Below are 20,967 nucleotides of genomic sequence, written 5' to 3' on the forward strand. Positions count from 1 at the left end.
ATAATAAAAAGATCAGTGGGTTTCTGGGACTAAAAGAGTGGAAAAATGAATAGGTGGAGCACTGTAATTTTAGACAGTGATACTATTCAATATGATACTGTAATGATAGATACATGACATTATGCATTTGCCAAGACTCATAGAACTACACACTGTGGAGATGAAATTCTAATGTAAACTTTAAGTTTTTCTTTCAAAAAAACAACAAATATTTATTGATCATTTATTATGTGCCATGTACTGTTCTGGATATGCGTGGCCCCCACCCCCCCCACCCTTAAAAAAAAAAAACAAGATAAAGCCAGATAATGCAAATTCTAAGGGAAAGAAAAGGGGCAGTTGGGGAAGAAAGACTGAGGGAACTAAGAGGCCTCAGGTGATGGGTTTCTGCCTTAGGCCTCTTCTTTGGCCTTCTCACCAAAATCCTCCTTCTCTCTTTGGCATCCTAGTACTATTGGTAGACAGAGACAAAGCTGTTCATTTTGCTCTCAGCCTTGGTGAACTCCATCTTATCCATGCCCTTATCTCTGTACCAGTGGGAGAAGGCTCTGAAGCAGAACATGGTCATGAACTGCTCTGAGATAGGCTTGAAGATCTCCTGGATGGCCATTCTATTGTTAGTGAAGGTGTTTGCTATCTTGAATCCACTGAGCAGGATGTCACAGACAGCCAAATTGGTGTTGTTGGGGATTAATTTCACAAAGTAGCTGCTATTTTTGTTTTGCATGTTGAACATCAACTCATCCACCTCCTTCATGGACACACATCAATGGAAGACAGCAGCCTTGGTGAGATACCAACCATGGTGGGGGTCACAGGCAGCCATCATGTTCTTGACATTGAAGATCTGCTGGTTCAATTCAGGCACAGTGATAATCCAATACTGCTGGCTTGTATGACTGGTTAGAGTGGCAAAGCCAGGTATGAAGAAGTGGAGACACAAGAAAGGAACCATATTGACTGCCAGCTTGTGAGGATCAGCACTAAACTGGTCAGGGAAGCAGAGGAAGGTGGCAATGCCCCTTATGGTGGGTGAGAGGAGGTGACTCAGGTCCCCACAGGTCCGCCTTGGTCAGCTTGAGGGTGCAGACGCAGATGTCATAAATGGTCTCGCTGTCAATGCAGTAGGTCTCATCTGTGTACTCTACCAATTGATGGACCAAAGGAGTGGTGTTGTGGGGCTCAACTACAGTGTTGACACTTTTGGTGAGGGTACCACACTGAAAATGTTTATAATGTGGTTGAGATATCCTTTGCATATCTTGCTGATAAGCAAGGTGCCCAGGCCAGGGTCTGTGCCCCTTCTAAGAGAGTGAGTTAGCTTGAAGTCCTGCAGACTTCAAAATTATAGTATATGTTCTTGTTTGATAATTAGAACAAAAGCAATAGACAATAGGACAATCAATTGACATTTCTGGGGTTAAAAAGGGAAGATTTAAAAAAAATGTTTATATTTTTATTTTTTAGAGAGAGAGGTGGAGAGAAAGGGAGACAGAGAATCCCAAGCAGGCTTCATGTTGCCAGTACCAAGCCCAATGTGGGGCTTGATCTCATGAAAAATGAGATCATAACCTGAGTTAAAATCAAGAGTCAGACACATAACTGACAGCCACACAGGCACCCCAAAACAGGAAATACTTTTATAAACAGACCGGTGAAAGTATCTCTTTGTGGATGGGTAGAAAGAAAATAAATCATATAAAAGAGAGAATAGAAGGAAAGAAAAGGAGAGTCTATAAAGCTAGTTAGGAATGTTTGCTTCCAGCTTGTTTCAGGCACATGTATAACACTTAAGGACATATCACCCTAGTAAATAGAATTGCTTTCTTCTTCAGTCTTATAGACTATTTAGCATGTTGCAAAATTTCTGTGGCTTTTGATCTTTCTCCCTAATGTTCTGATAAAATAAAAGGGAGGGTGAAGTTGTGGGACTTGAATTTATAGATGGGCCACACATTCTAATCCATCTGCTTCTGACCAAAATTTAAGCTCATCTTAGCTAGGTTGTTCTTATTAAACGTATCCAGTAAATTCTTGCAGTGAGTTCAAAGCAATTAAACCTCCAGATGCAAATGCAGTATAAACATACAAATGAAATAATGGTGAGTCAGTTATAATATTTACTCTGGCTACATTGTCCTAAGCACAGAAATACATTTCAGTTTCAGAATAATAGAAAACTATATATGGTAATTACATGAATATATTCCATCAAATAAGTGTTCATTAAGAAATGTTCAGATTAATATCAGAGATAACAATTTAAAGTTATAAATGTTTTTACAATATAGAGGACAGCAGAGAATCTCTTGCTACAGAGATCAAGGGACTAAGGAACAGTCAGGAGGAGCTGAAAAACGCTTTTAACAGATGCAAAATAAAATGGAAACGACGACGGCTCGGATTGAAGAGGCAGAGGAGAGAATAGGTGAACTAGAAGATAAAATTATGGAAAAAGAGGAAGCTGAGAAAAAGAGAGATAAAAAAATCCAGGAGTATGAGGGGAAAATTAGAGAACTAAGTGATACACTGAAAATAAATAATCTACGTATAATTGGTATCCCACAGGAGGAGAGAGAGGGAAAGGTACTGAAGGGGTACTTGAAGAAATCATAGCTGAGAACTTCCCTGAACTGGGGAAGGGAAAAGGCATTGAAATCCAAGAGGCACAAAGAACTCCCTTCAGACGTAACTTGAATCGATCTTCTGCACGACATATCATAGTGAAACTGGCAAAATACAAGGATAAAGAGAAAATTCTGAAAGCAGCAAGGGATAAACGTGCCCTCACATATGAAAGGAAGACCTATAAGACTCGTGACTGATCTCTCTTTTGAAACGTGGCAGGCCAGAAAGGATTGGCACGAGATCTTCAATGTATTGAACAGGAAAAAAAAATGCAACCGAGAATCCATTATCCAGCAAGTCTGTCATTTAGAATAGGAGAGATAAAGGTCTTCCCAAACAAACAAAAACTGAAGGAATTTGTCACCACTAAACCAGCCCTACAAGAGATCCTAAGGGGGATCCTGTGAGACAAAGTACCAGAGACATCGCTACAAGCATAAAACATACAGACATCACAATGACTCTAAACCCGTATCTTTCTATAATAACACTGAATGTAAATGGATTAAATGCGCCAACCAAAAGACATAGGCTATCAGAATGGATAAAAAAACAAGACCCATCTATTTGCTGTCTACAAGAGACTCATTTTAGACCTGAGGACACCTTTAGATTGAGAATGAGGGGATGGAGAATTATTTATCATGCTACTGGAAGCCAAAAGAAAGCTGGAGTAGCCATACTTATCTCAGACAAACTAGACTTTAAATTAAAGGCTGTAACAAGAGATGAAGAAGGGCATTATATAATAATCACAGGGTCTATCCATCAGGAAGAGCTAACAATTATAAATGTCTATGCACCGAATACTGGAGCCCCCAAATATATAAAACAATTACTCATAAACATAAGCAACCTTATTGATAAGAATGTGGTCATTGCAGGGGACTTTAACACTCCACTTACAGAAATGAATAGATCATCTAGACACAGGGTCAATAAAGAAACAAGGGCCCTGAATGATACATCGGGTCAGATGGACTTGACAGATATATTTAGAACTCTGCATCCCAAAGCAACAGAATATACTTTCTTCTCGAGGGCACATGGAAAATTCTCCAAGATAGATCATATACTGGTTCACAAAACAGCCCTTCATAAGTATACAAGAATTGAAATTATGCCATGCATACTTTCAGACCACAATGCTATGAAGCTTGAAATCAACCCCAGGAAAAAGTCTGGAAAACCTCCAAAAGCATGGAGGTTAAAGAACACCCTACTAAAGAATGAGTGGGTCAACCAGGCCATTAGAGAAGAAATTTAAAAATATATGGAAACAAACGAAAACGAAAACACAACAATCCAAATGCTTTGGGATGCAGCGAAGGCAGTCCTGAGAGGAAAATACATTGCAATCCAGGCCTATCTCAAGAAACAAGAAAAATCCCAAATACAAAATCTAACAGCACACCTAAAGGAAATAGAAGCAGAACAGCAAATGAAGCCTAAACCCAGCAGAAGAAGAGAAATAATAAAGATCAGAGCAGAAATAAACAATATAGAATCTAAAAAAACGGTAGAGCAGATCAACGAAACCAAGAGTTGGTTTTTTGAAAAAAATAAACAAAAATGACAAACCTCTAGCTAGGCTTCTCAAAAAAAAAAAAAAAAGGGGGAGATGACCCAAATAGATAAAATCATGAATGAAAATGGGATTATTACAACCAATCCCTTAGAGATACAAACAATTATCAGGGAATACTATGAAAAATTATATGCCAACAAATTGGACAACCTGGAAGAAATGGACAAATTCCTAAACACCCACACTCTTCCAAAACTCAATCAGGAGGAAATAGAAAGCTTGAACAGACCCATAACCAGCGAAGAAATTGAATCTGTTATCAAAAATCTCCCAACAAATAAGAGTCCAGGACCAGATGGCTTCCCAGGGGAGTTCTACCAGACGTTTAAAGCAGAGATAATACCTATCCTTCTCAAACTATTCCAAGAAAAAGAAAGGGAAGGAGGGGCGCCTGGGTGGCTTGGTCGGTTGAGCGTCCGACTTCGGCTCAGGTAATGATCTCACGGTCCATGAGTTCGAGCCCCACATCGGGCTCTGTGCTGACAGCTCAGAGCCTGGATCCTGCTTCCGATTCTGTGTCTCCCTCTCTCTCTGACCCTCCCCCATTCATGCTCTGTCTCTCTCTGTCTCAAAAATAAATAAAGGTTAAAAAAAACTAAAAAACAAAAAGAATGATTCACCATGATCAAGTGGGATTCATTCCTGGGATGCAGGGCTGGGTCAACATTCGCAAATCAATCAACATGATACATCACATGAATAAAAGAATGATAAGAACCATATGATCCTGTCAATCGATGCAGAAAAGGCCTTTGACAAAATCCAGCACCCTTTCTTAATAAAAACGCTTGAGAAAGTCAGGATAGAAGGAACATACTTAAACATCATCAAAGCCATGTATGAAAAGCCCACAGCTAACATCATCCTCAATGGGGAGAAACAGAGTTTCTCCCTGAGATCAGGAACATGACAGGGATGCCCACTCTCACCGTTGTTGTTTCACATAGTGTTGGACGTTCTAGCATCAGCAATCAGACAACAAAAGGAAATCAAAGGCATCCAAATTGGCAAAGATGAAGTCAAGCTTTCACTTTTTGCAGATGACATGATATTATACATGGAAAATCCGATAGTCTCCACCAAAGTCTGCTAGAACTGATACATGAATTCAGCAAAGTTGCAGGATACAAAATTAATGTACAGAAATCAGTTGCATTCTTATACACTAACAATGAAGCAACAGAAAGACAAATAAAGAAACTGATCCCATTCACAATTGCACCAAGAAGCATAAAATACCTAAGAATAAACCTAACCAAAGATGTAACAGATCTGTATGCTGAAACTATAGAAAGCTTATTAAGGCAATTGAAGAAGATATAAAGAAATGGAAAGACATTCCCTGCTCATGGATTGGAAGAAAAAATATTGTCAAAATGTCAATACTACCCAAAGTTACTACACATTCGATGCAATCCCAATCAAAATTGCACCAGCATTCTTCTCGAAACTAGAACAAGCAATTCTAAAATTCATATGGAACCACAAAAGGCCCTGAATAGCCAAAGTAATTTTGAAGAAGAAGACCAAAGCAGGAGGCATCACAATCCCAGACTTTAGCCTCTACTACAAAGCTGTAATCATCAAGATAGCATTGTAATGGCACAAAAACAGACACATAGACCAATGGAATAGAATAGAAACCCCAGAAATAGACCCACAAACGTATGGCCAACTAATCTTTGACAAAGCAGGAAAGAACATCCAATGGAAAAAAAGACAGTCTCTTTAACAAATGGTGCTGGGAGAACTGGACAGCAACATGCAGAAGGTTGAAACTAGACCACTTTCTCACACCATTCACAAAAACAAACTCAAAACGGATAAAGGACCTGAATGTGAGACAGGAAGCCATCAAAACCCTAGAGGAGAAAGCAGGAAAAGACCTCTCTGACCTCAGCCGTAGCAATCTCTTACTCGACACATCCCCAAAGGCAAGGGAATTAAAAGCAAAAATGAATTACTGGGACCTTATGAAGAAAAAAAAATGCTTCTGCACAGCAAAGGAAACAACCAACAAAACTAAAAGGCAACCAACGGAATGGGAAAAGATATTTGCAAATGACATATAGGACAAAGGTCTAGTATCCAAAATCTATAAAGAGCTCACCAAACTCCACACCTGAAAAACAGATAACCCAGTGAAGAAATGGGCAGAAAACATGAATAGACACTTCTCTAAAGAAGACATCCAGATGGCCAACAGGCACATGAAAAGATGCTCAACGTCTCTCCTCATCAGGGAAATACTAATCAAAACCACACTCAGATATCACCTCACGCCAGTCAGAGTGGCCAAAATGAACAAATCAGGAGACTATAGATGCTGGAGAGGATGTGGAGAAATGGGAACCCTCTTGCACTGTTGGTTCGAATGCAAATTGGTGCAGCCACTCTGGAAAGCAGTGTGGAGGTTCCTCAGAAAATTAAAATAGACCTACCCTATGACCTAGCAATAGCACTGCTAGGAATTTACCCAAGGGATACAGGAGTACTGATGCATAGGGGCACTTGTACCCCAATGCTGATAGCAGCACTCTCAACAATAACCAAATTATGGAAAGAGCCTAAATGTCCATCAACTGATGAATGGATAAAGAAATTGTGGTTTATATACACAATGGAGTACTACATGGCAATGAGAAAGAACGAAATTTGACCCTTTGTAGCAACGTGGATGGAACTGGAGAGTGTGATGCTAAGTGAAATAAGCCATACAGAGAAAGACAGATACCATATGTTTTCATTCTTATGTGGATCCTGAGAAACGTAACAGAAACCCATGGGGGAGGGGAAGAAAAAAAAAAAAAAGAGGTTAGAGTGGGAGAGAGCCAAAGCATAAGAGACTCTTAAAAACTGAGAACAAACTGAGGGTTGATGGGGGGTGGGAGGGAGGAGAGAGTGGGTGATGGATATTGAGGAGGGCACCTTTTGGGATGAGCACTGGGTGTTGTATGGAAACCGATTTGACAATAAATGTCATATATTGAAAATTAAAAAAAAAATAAAGTTATAAATGTTTACCTCAAAACCCCCAACATTTCATTGTCTCAATTATTTCTTAATATATATTAATTCTAAATAAAAATACATACATGTATGCTTTTAAACACAAATCAGTGCAGCCATCATTTATCATTATAGTCTGTTTTAAGTGTGTCTCAGTCTGTATTAAATTACTCTGTATGTACAAGACATTGTGCTAGGTTATTTGGTCATACACAAAACTTTAAGCCAACGGTACATGTTCTCAAATGTTTCATAATGTAATTTTAACATTATAAAGATGAGAACATACAGGAAAAAATAAAATAACAAATAATGTGAAGTAAAGGTTGTGTTAAGTTGTAAGGCTTGAGTGGCACCACAAAGTCCAGATTTCCCTCAAAAACGAGCCCAGAGGCCTAAATTTCTACCAGAAAAATTACTCTTTAAAATAAGCATTGATTCCAAAAGAGCTTTATACCCCCACTATGCACTTATTAGAATGGCCAGAATCCACAGCATTGATGGCCCAAGTGTTAGCAAGGATGTGGAGCAGTAAGAACACTCATATATTATCAGTGAGAATGCAAAATGGTGCAGCCACTTTGGAACACAGTTTCGCAGGTTCTTCCAAAACTACATGTACTCTTACTATATGACACAACAGTCACACTCATTAGTATTTACCCAAATGAATTAAAAACTTATTTACATGCAAAATCCTATACATGGATGTTTATAGCAGCTTCATTCATTATTGCCACAACTTGGTACAACCAAGATGTCTTTCAGTAGGTGAATGAATAAATAAACTGTTATATCCAGACAATGGAGTATTATTCAATGCTAAACAGAAATGAGCTCACAAGTCATAAAAAGATTGGAAAAACAGGGGCAATGGGGTGGCCCAGTCGGTTAAGCGTCTGACTTCGGCTCAGGTCATGATCTTGCAGTTCCTGAGTTCTAGCCCCCCATCAGGCTCTGTGCTGACAGCTCAGAGCCTGGAGCCTGTTTCAGATTCTGTGTCTCCCTGTCTCTCTGCTTTTCCCCTGATCACACCGTCTCTCTCTCTCTCTCTCTCTCTCTCTCTCAAGAATAAATTAACATTAAAAATTTTTTTTAAAAAGATTGGAAAAACCTTAAATGCATATTACTAGGTGAATAAGGTCAACTTGAAAATACTACACACTATATGATTTCAACTATATGACTTTCTGAAAAGGGCAAAGCTATTGAAACAGTAAAAACATCAGTGATTGGCAGTGATTGAGAAAGGGAGGGATGAATACGAAAAACACAGGGTTTAAAGGCAGCAAAAATCATTCTGTTTGGTACTACAATGAATGAATGTCACTATACATTTGTCCAAACTCATAGAATATGCAGCACCAAGAATAAAACCTAATGTAAACTATGGACTTGTGTGATTATGATGTGTCAATGTAGGTTCATTGATTGTAACAAAAGCACCACTGTGGTATAAGATGTTGACAGTGTGTGTGGGGGGATGAATTTGTGGGGACAAAAGGTATATGGAAATTCTCTGTAATCTCACCTCAATTTTGCTGTAAATCTAAAACTACTCTAGAAATAAAGTTTATTTGATTTGAGTTAGCCATAATGACTGGCAGCAAATTGTCTTTTCATTCAAGTACTGTTTAATTTGGTCATTTTAAATAATATTTGCATATCCATCATTTGACTAATACAGTTTTTTTAATTTTTTAATTTTTTAAATGTATTTTTGAGACAGAGAGAGACAGAGCATGAGCAGGGGAGGGTCAGAGAGAGAGGGAGACACAGAATCTGAAGCAGGCTCCAGGCTCTGAGCTGTCAGCACAGAGCCCAATGTGGGGCTCGAACTCACAGATTGTGAGATCATGACCTGAGCTGAAGTTGGATGCTTAACCGACTGAGCCACCCAGGCGCCCCACATTTGACTAATACAGTTAAATTTAACTAATGTATTTACAAGAAATTGTAGAGGACATGTACATTTATTCATAATCTCAAAATCTAGTAAGGGACATGATACAGAAATAACTATAGAAAAAGTAAAAGACTTGCTTTCTTTATCTCTTTTCCTACAAACCTTAATTATCAATTGTGTGCCAGGCACTGCATTAGCCAACGTTCTTGTTTATAGAAAATATAAATTGACTCTGGTTTTCCTAAGTAGGAGACGAATGTGTTGAAAGTATATTGGGTGACTCAAAATCAATAGAAACTTCAGGTAACCAAGCCAAAAGAAAATGGAAGAAACCAGAAAAGGCTTAAGTAACATGGAGTGCAACTAAATTCATTATTAAGAAATAATGTTTAAGGGAAACATTACTACTGGTGTTTTCCACCCAAGAACCCTTGCTGCTGCTGCTACCAGCAGACTCTTTGAGGCTGAACTATCATAGCAGCTTCAAATAATTTTCTTTTCTTTTTTTTTCTTTTTTTTTCTTTTTTTTTTTTTTTGTTTTACTCCCTCTCAAGATTCAAACTCAGGAAGGAAAATATTCGTTTGGCTGAACCTAGGAGAATTACCTATGTACTGTCTTCCAAGAGACTTCAAGGGGGATTTATAGCAGCTCTCTAAAATTTAGACATTAGAGTATTGGAATTTGGTCCCTGCCCTCAAGAATTAAACAGTTTATTGTGGGAGAGACTTATGTAAATATTGGGCTTCAATACAGTGTGATCAATGTTAGAAAAGAACATTGATAAGAGGTTCTTCAAAAAACTAAAAATAGAACTACCGTATGACCCAGCAATGGCACTACTAGGCATTTATCCAAGGGATACAGGTGTGCTGTTTCAAAGGGACACATGCCCCCCCATGTTTATAGCATCACTATCAACAATAGCCAAAGTATGGAAAGAGCCCAAATGTCCCTCAATGGATAAATTGATAAAGAAGATGTGATATATATATATATATATATATATATATATATATATATATATATACACACACACACACACACACACACACACACAATGGAGTATTCCTTGGCAATCAAAAAAGAATAAAATCTTGCCATTTGCAACTACATGGATGGAACCGGAGGGTATTAAGCTAAGTGAAATTAGTCAATCAGAGAAAGACAGAAATCATATGACTTCACTCATATGAGGACTTTAAGAGACAAAACAGATGAACATAAAGGAAGGAAAACGAATATAAAAACAGGGAGGGGGACAAAACAGAAGAGACTCATAAATATGTAGAACAAACTGAGGGTTATGGGAGGGGTTGTGGGAGGGGGGATGGGCTAAATGAGTAAGGGACACTAAGGAATCTACTCCTGTAATCATCGTTGTATATTTGCTAACTAAATTGGATGTAAATTTTAAAAAAAATTAAAAAAATAATAAAAAAAAGAAAAGAGCATTGTTAGAAGCAGTGAATTCAATGAAGGTTGTGAGAGAAAGGATGTGAAATTTTGGAAGTCAGGAAAAGTTCTTGGAAGACATGACTGTTAAACTGTTTTAAAAACAAAGCTCACCAAGTTGAGAAGTGTGGAACAAGCTTTCAAAATTTCAAGAACTTCTTGTGCTAAGGCTTGAAGTGTCAAAAGAGCGTTGCATGTTCTAGCAGCAGAGCTGCTTGGTGAGGCAGCATATATTTGTTAGATAAAGTAAAGGTGTGTGTGAAGAAGTGAGCAGATGAGGTGAAGAAACCAAGAAAGTGAAATTAATAGACTATGGAAGTAGAAAGATTTTTTTTATTAGATTGGAAGCACCGAATTCCATTCTAAGGAATTTGGAGTTTATTGTGTAGCCAATTAAAGGCCCTTAGGACTTTTAGGCATATATATCCCCTATTGAAATATATATGGTTAAAATGCCAATTTGGTCATTTTTTTTCCTCATATGTTTTTTGTCATTAGACAAGACTCATTTAAGTACCCAAGGAATTCTTCCGGCATCTAACTGGAACATTTATTTTTCAATTACTCTTACTGTGAAAGATTATAATCATGACATTCTGCCTTAAAAAATATGAGGATTTAAAAACAGCTTTCAACTAGGGGCATTGAGTGGCTCAGTCGGTTGAGTGAACAAATTCAGCTGATGCTATGATCTCACAACTTGTGAGTTTGAGCCCTGTGTTGAGCTCTGTGCTGACAGCTCAGGGCCTGGAGCCTGATTCGGATTTTGTGTCTCTGTTTCTTTCATGCTCTGTCTCTCTCTCTCTTTCAAAGTAAATAAACATAGACGGATATAGAAACGTATGTAGAAGGAGAGGGAAGATGGCGGCGTAGGAGGACGCGGGGCTCACAGCGCGTCCTGCTGATCACTTAGATTCCACCTACACCTGCCTAAAGAACCCAGAAAACCGCCAGAGGATTAGCAGAAGGGAGTCTCCGGAGTCAAGCGCAGACGAGAGGCCCACGGAAGAGGGTAGGAAGGGCGGCGAGGCGGTGCGCGCTCCACGGACTGGCGGGAGGGAGCCGGGGCGGAGGGGCGGCTCGCCGGCCAAGCAGAGCCCCCGAGTCTGGCTGGCAAAAGCGGAGGGGCCGGACAGACTGTGTTCCGACAGCAAGCGCGACTTAGCGTCTGGGAGGTCAGAAGTTAACAGCTCTGCTCGGAAAGCGGGAAGGCTGGAGGACAAAGGGAGGGAGAGCTGCTGAGCCCCCGGACGGCAGAGCTCAGCTTGGCGGGGAACAAAGGCGCCAGCGCCATCTCCCCCGCCCATCCCCCAGCCAAAATCCCAAAGGGAACCAGTTCCTGCCAGGGAACTTGCTCGCGCAGCGCAAACACCCAACTCTGTGCTTCTGCGGAGCCAAACCTCCAGCAGCGGATCTGACTCCCTCCCGCTGCCACAGGGCTCCCCCTGAAGTGGATCACCTAAGGGGAAGCGAGCTAAGCCTGCCCCTCCAGCCCCCGTGCACCTTGCCTACCCACCCCAGCTAATACGCCAGATCCCCAGCAACACAAGCCTGGCAGTGTGCAAGTAGCCCAGACGGGACACGCCACCCCACAGTGAATCCCGCCCCTAGGAGAGGGGAAGAGAAGGCACACACCAGTCTGACCGTGGCCCCAGCAGTGGGCTGGGGGCAGACATCGGGTTGGACTGCGGCCCCGCCCACTAACGCCAGTTATACACCACAGCACAGGGGAAGTGCACTGCAGGTCCTCACCACGCCAGGGACTCTCCAAAATGACCAAACGGAAGAATTCCCCTCAGAAGAATCTCCAGGAAATAACAACAGCTAATGAACTGATCAAAAAGGATTTAAATAATATAACAGAAAGTGAATTTAGAATAATAGTCATAAAATTAATCGCTGGGCTTGAAAACAGTATACAGGACAGCAGAGAATCTCTTGCCACAAAGATCGAGGGACTAAGGAACAGTCACGAGGAGTTGAAAAACGCTTTAAACGAATTGCAAAACAAAATGGAATCCACAATGGCTCGGCTTGAAGAGGCAGAGGAGAGAATAGGTGAACTAGAAGATAAAGTTATGGAGAAAGAGGAAGCTGAAAGAAAGAGAGATAAAAAAATCCAGGAGTATGAGGGGAAAATTAGAGAACTAAGTGATACACTAAAAAGAAATAATATACGCATAATTGGTATCCCAGAGGAGGAAGAGAGAGGGAAGGGTGCTGAAGGGGTACTTGAACAAATTATAGCTGAGAACTTCCCTGAACTGGGGAAGGAAAAAGGCATTGAAATCCAAGAGGCACAGAGAACTCCCTTCAGACGTAACTTGAATCGATCTTCTGCACGACATATCATAGTGAAACTGGCAAAATACAAGGATAAAGAGAAAATTCTGAAAGCAGCAAGGGATAAACGTGCCCTCACATATAAAGGGAGACCTATAAGACTCGTGACTGATCTCTCCTTTGAAACTTGGCAGGCCAGAAAGGCTTGGCACGATATCTACAGTGTGCTAAACAGAAAAAATATGCAGCCAAGAATCCTTTATCCAGCAAGTCTGTCATTTAGAATAGAAGGAGAGATAAAGGTCTTCCCAAACAAACAAAAACTGAAGGAATTTGTCACCACGAAACCAGCCCTACAAGAGATCCTAAGGGGGATCCTGCGAGACAAAGTACAAAAGACATCACTACAAGCATAAAACATACAGACATCACAATGACTCTAAACCCATATCTTTCTATAATAACACTGAATGTAAATGGATTAAATGCGCCAACTAAAAGACATAGGGTATCAGAATGGATAAAAAAACAAGACCCATCTATTTGCTGTCTACAAGAGACTCATTTTAGATCTGAGGACACCTTTAGATTGAGAGTGAGGGGATGGAGAACTATTTATCATGCTCCTGGAAGCCAAAAGAAAGCTGGAGTAGCCATACTTATATCAGACAAACTAGACTTTAAATTAAAGGCTGTAACAAGAGATGAAGAAGGGCATTATATAATAATCACAGGGTCTATCCACCAGGAAGAGCTAACTATTATAAATGTCTATGCGCCAAATACCCGAGCCCCCAGATATATAAAACAATTACTCATAAACATAAGCAACCTTATTGATAAGAATGTGGTCATTGCAGGGGACTTTAACACCCCACTTACAGAAATGGATAGATCATCTAGACACACAGTCAATAAAGAAACAAGGGCCCTGAATGATACATTGGATCAGATGGACTTGACAGATCTATTTAGAACTCTGCATCCCAAAGCAACAGAATATACTTTCTTCTCGAGGGCACATGGAACATTCTCCAAGATAGATCATATACTGGGTCACAAAACAGCCCTTCATAAGTTTACAAGAATTGAAATTATACCATGCATACTTTCAGACCACAATGCTATGAAGCTTGAAATCAACCACAGGAAAAAGTCTGGAAAACCTCCAAAAGCATGGAGGTTAAAGAACACCCTACTAACGAATGAGTGGGTCAACCAGGCAATTAGAGAAGAAATTAAAACATATATGGAAACAAACGAAAATGAAAATACAACAATCCAAATGCTCTGGGATGCAGCGAAGGCAGTCCTGAGAGGAAAATACATTGCAATCCAGGCCTATCTCAAGAAACAAGAAAAATCCCAAATACAAAACCTAACAGCACACCTAAAGGAAATAGAAGCAGAACAGCAAAGGCAGCCTAAACCCAGCAGAAGAAGAGAAATAATAAAGATCAGAGCAGAAATAAACAATATAGAATCTAAAAAAACTGTAGAGCAGATCAATGAAACCAAGAGTTGGTTTTTTGAAAAAATAAACAAAATTGACAAACCTCTAGCCAGGCTTCTCAAAAAGAAAAGGGAGATGACCCAAATAGATAAAATCATGAATGAAAATGGAATGATTACAACCAATCCCTCAGAGATACAAACAATTATCAGGGAATACTATGAAAAATTATATGCCAGCAAATTGGACAACCTGGAAGAAATGGACAAATTTCTAAACACCCACACTCTTCCAAAACTCAATCAGGAGGAAATAGAAAGCTTGAACAGACCCATAACCAGCGAAGAAATTGAATCGGTTATCAAAAATCTCCCAACAAATAAGAGTCCAGGACCAGATGGCTTCCCAGGGGAGTTCTACCAGACATTTAAAGCAGAGATAATACCTATCCTTCTCAAGCTATTCCAAGAAATAGAAAGGGAAGGAAAACTTCCAGACTCATTCTATGAAGCCAGTATTACTTTGATTCCTAAACCAGACAGAGACCCAGTAAAAAAAGAGAACTACAGGCCAATATCCCTGATGAATATGGATGCAAAAATTCTTAATAAGATACTAGCAAATCGAATTCAACAGCATATAAAAAGAATTATTCACCATGATCAAGTGGGATTCATTCCTGGGATGCAGGGCTGGTTCAACATTCGCAAATCGATCAACGTGATACATCACATTAACAAAAAAAAAGAGAAGAACCATATGATCCTGTCAATCGATGCAGAAAAGGCCTTTGACAAAATCCAGCACCCTTTCTTAATAAAAACCCTTGAGAAAGTCGGGATAGAAGGAACATACTTAAAGATCATAAAGGCCATTTATGAAAAGCCCACAGCTAACATCATCCTCAACGGGGAAAAACTGAGAACTTTTCCCTGAGATCAGGAACACGACAGGGATGCCCACTGTCACCGCTGCAGTTTAATATAGTGCTGGAAGTTCTAGCATCAGCAATCAGACAACAAAAGGAAATCAAAGGCATCAAAATTGGCAAAGATGAAGTCAAGCTTTCGCTTTTTGCAGATGACATGATATTATACATGGAAAATCCGATAGACTCCACCAAAAGTCTGCTAGAACTGATACATGAATTCAGCAAAGTTGCAGGATACAAAATCAATGTGCAGAAATCAGTTGCATTCTTATACACTAACAATGAAGCAACAGAAAGACAAATGAAGAAACTGATCCCATTCACAATTGCACCAAGAAGCATAAAATACCTAGGAATAAATCTAACCAAAGATGTAAAAGATCTGTATGCTGAAAACTATAGAAAGCTTATGCAGGTAATTGAAGAAGATATAAAGAAATGGAAAGACATTCCCTGCTCATGGATTGGAAGAATAAATATTGTCAAAATGTCAATACTACCCAAAGCTATCTACACATTCAATGCAATCCCAATCAAAATTGCACCAGCATTCTTCTCGAAACTAGAACAAGCAATCCTAAAATTCATATGGAACCACAAAAGGCCCCGAATAGCCAAAGTAATTTTGAAGAAGAAGACCAAAGCAGGAGGCATCACAATCCCAGACTTTAGCCTCTACTACAAAGCTGTCATCATCAAGACAGCATGGTATTGGCACAAAAACAGACACATAGACCAATGGAATAGAATAGAAACCCCAGAACTAGACCCACAAACGTATGGCCAACTCATCTTTGACAAAGCAGGAAAGAACATCCAATGGAAAAAAGACAGTCTCTTTAACAAATGGTGCTGGGAGAACTGGACAGCAACATGCAGAAGGTTGAAACTAGACCACTTTCTCACACCATTCACAAAAATAAACTCAAAATGGATAAAGGACCTGAATGTGAGACAGGAAACCATCAAAACCTTAGAGGAGAAAGCAGGAAAAGACCTCTCTGACCTCAGCCGTAGCAATCTCTTACTCGGCACATCCCCAAAGGCAAGGGAATTAAAAGCAAAAGTGAATTACTGGGACCTTATGAAGATAAAAAGCTTCTGCACAGCAAAGGAAACAACCAACAAAACTAAAAGGCAACCAACGGAATGGGAAAAGATATTTGCAAATGACACATCGGACAAAGGGCTAGTATCCAAAATCTATAAAGAGCTCATCAAACTCCACACCCGAAAAACAAATAACCCAGTGAAGAAATGGGCAGAAAACATGAATAGACACTTCTCTAAAGAAGACATCCGGATGGCCAACAGGCACATGAAAAGATGTTCAACGTCGCTCCTTATCAGGGAAATACAAATCAAAACCACACTCAGATACCACCTCACGCCAGTCAGAGTGGCCAAAATGAAGAAATCAGGAGACTATAGATGCTGGAGAGGATGTGGAGAAACAGGAACCCTCTTGCACTGTTGGTGGGAATGCAAATTGGTGCAGCCGCTCTGGAAAGCAGTGTGGAGGTTCCTCAGAAAATTAAAAATAGACCTACCCTATGACCCAGCAATAGCACTGCTAGGAATTTATCCAAGGGATACAGGAGTACTGATGCATAGGGGCACCTGTACCCCAATGTTTATAGCGGCACTCTCAACAATAGCCAAATTATGGAAAGAGCCTAAATGTCCATCAACTGATGAATGGATAAAGAAATTGTGGTTTATATACACAATGGAATACTACGTGGCAATGAGAAAAAATGAAATATGGCCTTTTGTAGCAACATGGATGGAACTGGAGAGTGTGATGCTAAGTGAAATAAGCCATACAGAGAAAGACAGATACCATATGGTTTCACTCTTATGTGGATCCTGAGAAACATAACAGAAACCCATGGGGGAGGGGAAGGAAAAAAAAAAAAAAAAAAAAAAAAGAGGTTAGAGTGGGAGAGAGCCAAAGCATTAGAGACTGTTAAAAACTGAGAACAAACTGAGGGTTGATGGGGGGTGGGAGGGAGGGCAGGGTGGGAGGGAGGGCAGGGTGGGTGATGGGTATTGAGGAGGGCACTTTTTGGGATGAGCACTGGGTGTTGTATGGAAACCAATTTGACAGTAAATTTCATATATTAAAAAATAAAAAAAAAAAATAAATAAACAGCGCCACAATAAACATCTTTAAAAAAATAGGTTAAAAAAAAAAAAAAAAAAAAAAAAAAAGAAACGTATGTAGGCCTGGATTTGTAAGATACCAATTCCTACCATCATGGAGTTTTTAATGAACACCCCTTCATAGGTTTGTTCATTCTTAGAGTTTCTACTATCCACCTCTGTGTTAAGAATTCTCAAATCTGTGTCTTTATTTGCAGCCTTTTTGCTAAAGTCCAGACATGAATTTTCAGCAACTTATTTGGAATCAGACTCTTGGGGTTTTCAGATAAGTCCCTTCATCTCTTACATATACTTTGATAATGGAAAAGGATGACACCAGCCATCCACATTTCTGTGAAAATGTAGTTACCTTCACTTCTTCCCTTTTTCTTGGGCTTATGTCTATCAGTAATAACACTGATACATTTGGGCCCTGGGAAATGACGTAGAAATGCTGAACTTTTTAAATATCAAAAGCTGCCCTTCCAAAAGTGTCTTCTGCTTAGAGCTTTCCATGAAACTGTCTTAATTGCTCTTAGTAATCAGAAATGCTGTATTTAAAAGAATTTGTTCAGGGGGCACCTGGGTGGCTCAGTCGGTTAAGCATCTGACTTCGGCCCAGGTCATGATCTCATAGTTCGTGAGTTCGAGCCCCGCGTCGGGCTCTGTGCTGATAGCTCAGAGCCTGGAGCCTGTTTCAGATTCTGTGTCTCCCTCTCTCTCTCTGCCCCTCCCCTGCTCATGCTCTGTCTCTCTCTGTCTCAAAAATAAATAAACATTAAAAAAAAAAAAAAAAAAAAAAAACAAAGTAAATAAACATAAATAAATAAATAAATAAATAAATAAATAGCTTTCAACTATTTAACCAGTGCTACAATATGGTTATAAAATTACATTTAGAAAAAAATATTTATTTCTCAGTTTTCCCTTCTCTGACATAGGGACTTTAATGTTCAATAACTGATAGGCTCATGTGATATTAGTGAATACTTGTCACAGACTTTGAATGTGGAGCTCTCTCTTGTCCAGCAAGAGAGCAGATGCAGAATTAAATTCAAGAGAGGCTAATGTCCAGGAGACTACAAGAGCCCTGAATAAGGACCCTTGCTCTGGTTTTATTAGGATCAGAAGGCTTACAGATGTGATAGATGTGCAGGAAGAGACAATGACACAGTGAACATTAATTCATCTGTGTGAGAGAAAGGAGATTTACAAAACACAATCCCTCCACAGAGCAGATAGCTGTTACAACAGGCATCAGGCACTGCATCTGTTTATCTTAACTTGCCTAGGGTATAAGACAGGTAGAGCATGCTACCTCAGAGTCTAGAAGGCACCTGTCTTTTGCTAATTAGCTCCTCTCAGGGCAATTTCACCCTGCTGTAGTGGTCTATAACCCTGTTTATCTATTCTGGACACTTCTGTCCTATGAAAGTAGCTTTCTGCTTTTGTCCTATGCTGGGGGCGCTTTCACCCTGTTTACCTAATCTTGGACGCTTTAGTTCTAAACCTTGTTAAACCATTGGTGCAAGATCAGTAATTCCCTAAAAATACTAATAGTTATTGCTCCTTAAATTACAGAACAAATATTCTAGGTAACATCTCTGTAGTATTAGCCATTTAATTCCCCAACTTTGTTGCTCCTCTCACAGGAGAGTTCCAAAACCCAATGTGGTCATTTCTTTATTGATACTGCTGTCTTCTGAATTCTGAAGAGGTTTGATCACTTTTAATAGATTCTACTTTTCTTTGTCTCTTGCCTTCTTGTCTTTTTGTTTGCACTAGGACTTAGTTAATCTGTCTGCTGCTGCTAGTTACCCAAAGTCCATGTATGAATGATTTTTTAAAGACCAAATTAAAACAAATACATGTAGAACATATATCTGACAGTTATAATAATTTACATATATTAACTCATGCAAATCTCATAATTACTCTATCAGATAGGTTTTATTACTATTATTCCTTTTCTACAAATAAGATAATTGAACCATTAAGAGTTTGAATTTTTTGTATGAAGTCACACAGCTGGTAAGTGGCAGAGCTAGAATGTAAACTGAGTCAGGCAACAGGTGCAATCTCTTAATTTAAATTTTGTATGCTTTAGTGTATTTTATGCTGTTGAATAAATATTATCTACAAAAGTAGCAACGAAGCAAAAAAATAGGTAAACTAATCAATATCTAATTTTGTTTAGCTAAAAATGTATAATTTGCATTATATATTTACATATAATAGACATTTTAACAATATTTGTTCTTCAAATCCATGGGCATGGAATGATTTTCCATTTATTTGTGTCTTCTTCAATTTCTTTCATAAGCATTCTGTAGTTATCAGCATACAGATCTCTTACCTCATTGGTTGTTCTTAGGGATCTTATGGTTTTTGGTGCAAAGGTGAATGGGGTCGATTTCTTGATTTCTCTTTCTGCTGCTTCATTATTGGTGTACATAAATGCAAAAGATTTATGTGTGTAGATTTTTTATCCTGTGACTCTGATAAATTCACGTATCAGTTTTAGCTGTTTTTGGTGATGTCTTTTGTATTTGTCATATAGAGTATTATGTCATCTGTGAAGAGTGAAAGTTTAACTTCTTCTTTGCCAATTTGTATGCCTTTTATTTCTTTTTGTTGTCTAGGACTTTACACTACCATGTTGAACAACAGTGGTGAGGGTGGACATCCCTGTTGTGTTTCTGGACTTAGGGGGAAAGCTCTCAGTTTTTCCCCATTGTGGGTGATAACAACACCAGCATTCTTCACAGGCTATAACAAACAATCCTAAAATGTGTATGGAACCAGAAAACAACTTCAATAGCCAAAGTAATATTGAAAAAGAAAACCAAAGCTGGAGGCATCACAATTCTGGACTTCAAGCTGTATTACAAAGCTGTAATCATCAAGACGGTATGATACTGGCCCCAAAATAGACAAATAGATCAATGGAACAGAACCTGATTGGATGGGAAAAGATATTTGAAAATGATATATCTGATAAAAGGTTAGTATCCAAAATCTATAAAGAACTTACTAAAATTAACACCCCTAAAACAAATAATCCAGTGCAGAAATGGGCAGAAGACATGAATAGACACTTTTCCAAAGAAGACATCCAGATATCTAACAGACACATGAAAAGATGCTCAACATCACCCATTATCAGAGAAATACAAATAAAAACAACAATGAGATACCATCTCACATTGTCAGAATGACAAAACAACTCAGGAAACAACAGATGCTGGCTGATAAGGATCAGGAGCAAGGGGAAACCTTGTGTCCTTTTGTGGGAATGCAAATGGGTGTAGCCACTCTGGAAAACAGTATAGAGGTTTCTCAAACAATTAAAAATATAATTACCCTATGGCCCAGCAATTGCACTACCAGGTATTTATCCAAAGGATATAAAAATACTGATTAGAAGAGACACATGCACCTCAATGTTTAGAGCAGTGCTATCAACAATAGCCAAATTATGGAAAGAGCCCAAATGGCCATCAACTGATGAATGCATAAAGATGTAGTATGTAGGGGCGCCTGGGTGGCTCAGTTGGTTAAGTGTCCGACT

General features: G+C 39.2%; 1 pseudogene; it reads right to left on the bottom strand.

Moving 5' to 3' along the window:
- Nucleotides 1–392: 392 nt before the first annotated feature.
- Nucleotides 393–19,851, bottom strand: LOC145713756 (tubulin beta chain pseudogene; annotated as a pseudogene).
- Between the last annotated feature and the right edge of the window lie 1,116 nt (nt 19,852–20,967).

Source organism: Panthera onca, chromosome X (assembly GCF_046562875.1).
Source record: "Panthera onca isolate mPanOnc1 chromosome X, mPanOnc1 haplotype 2, whole genome shotgun sequence".
Classification (NCBI taxonomy): Eukaryota; Metazoa; Chordata; class Mammalia; order Carnivora; family Felidae; genus Panthera; species Panthera onca.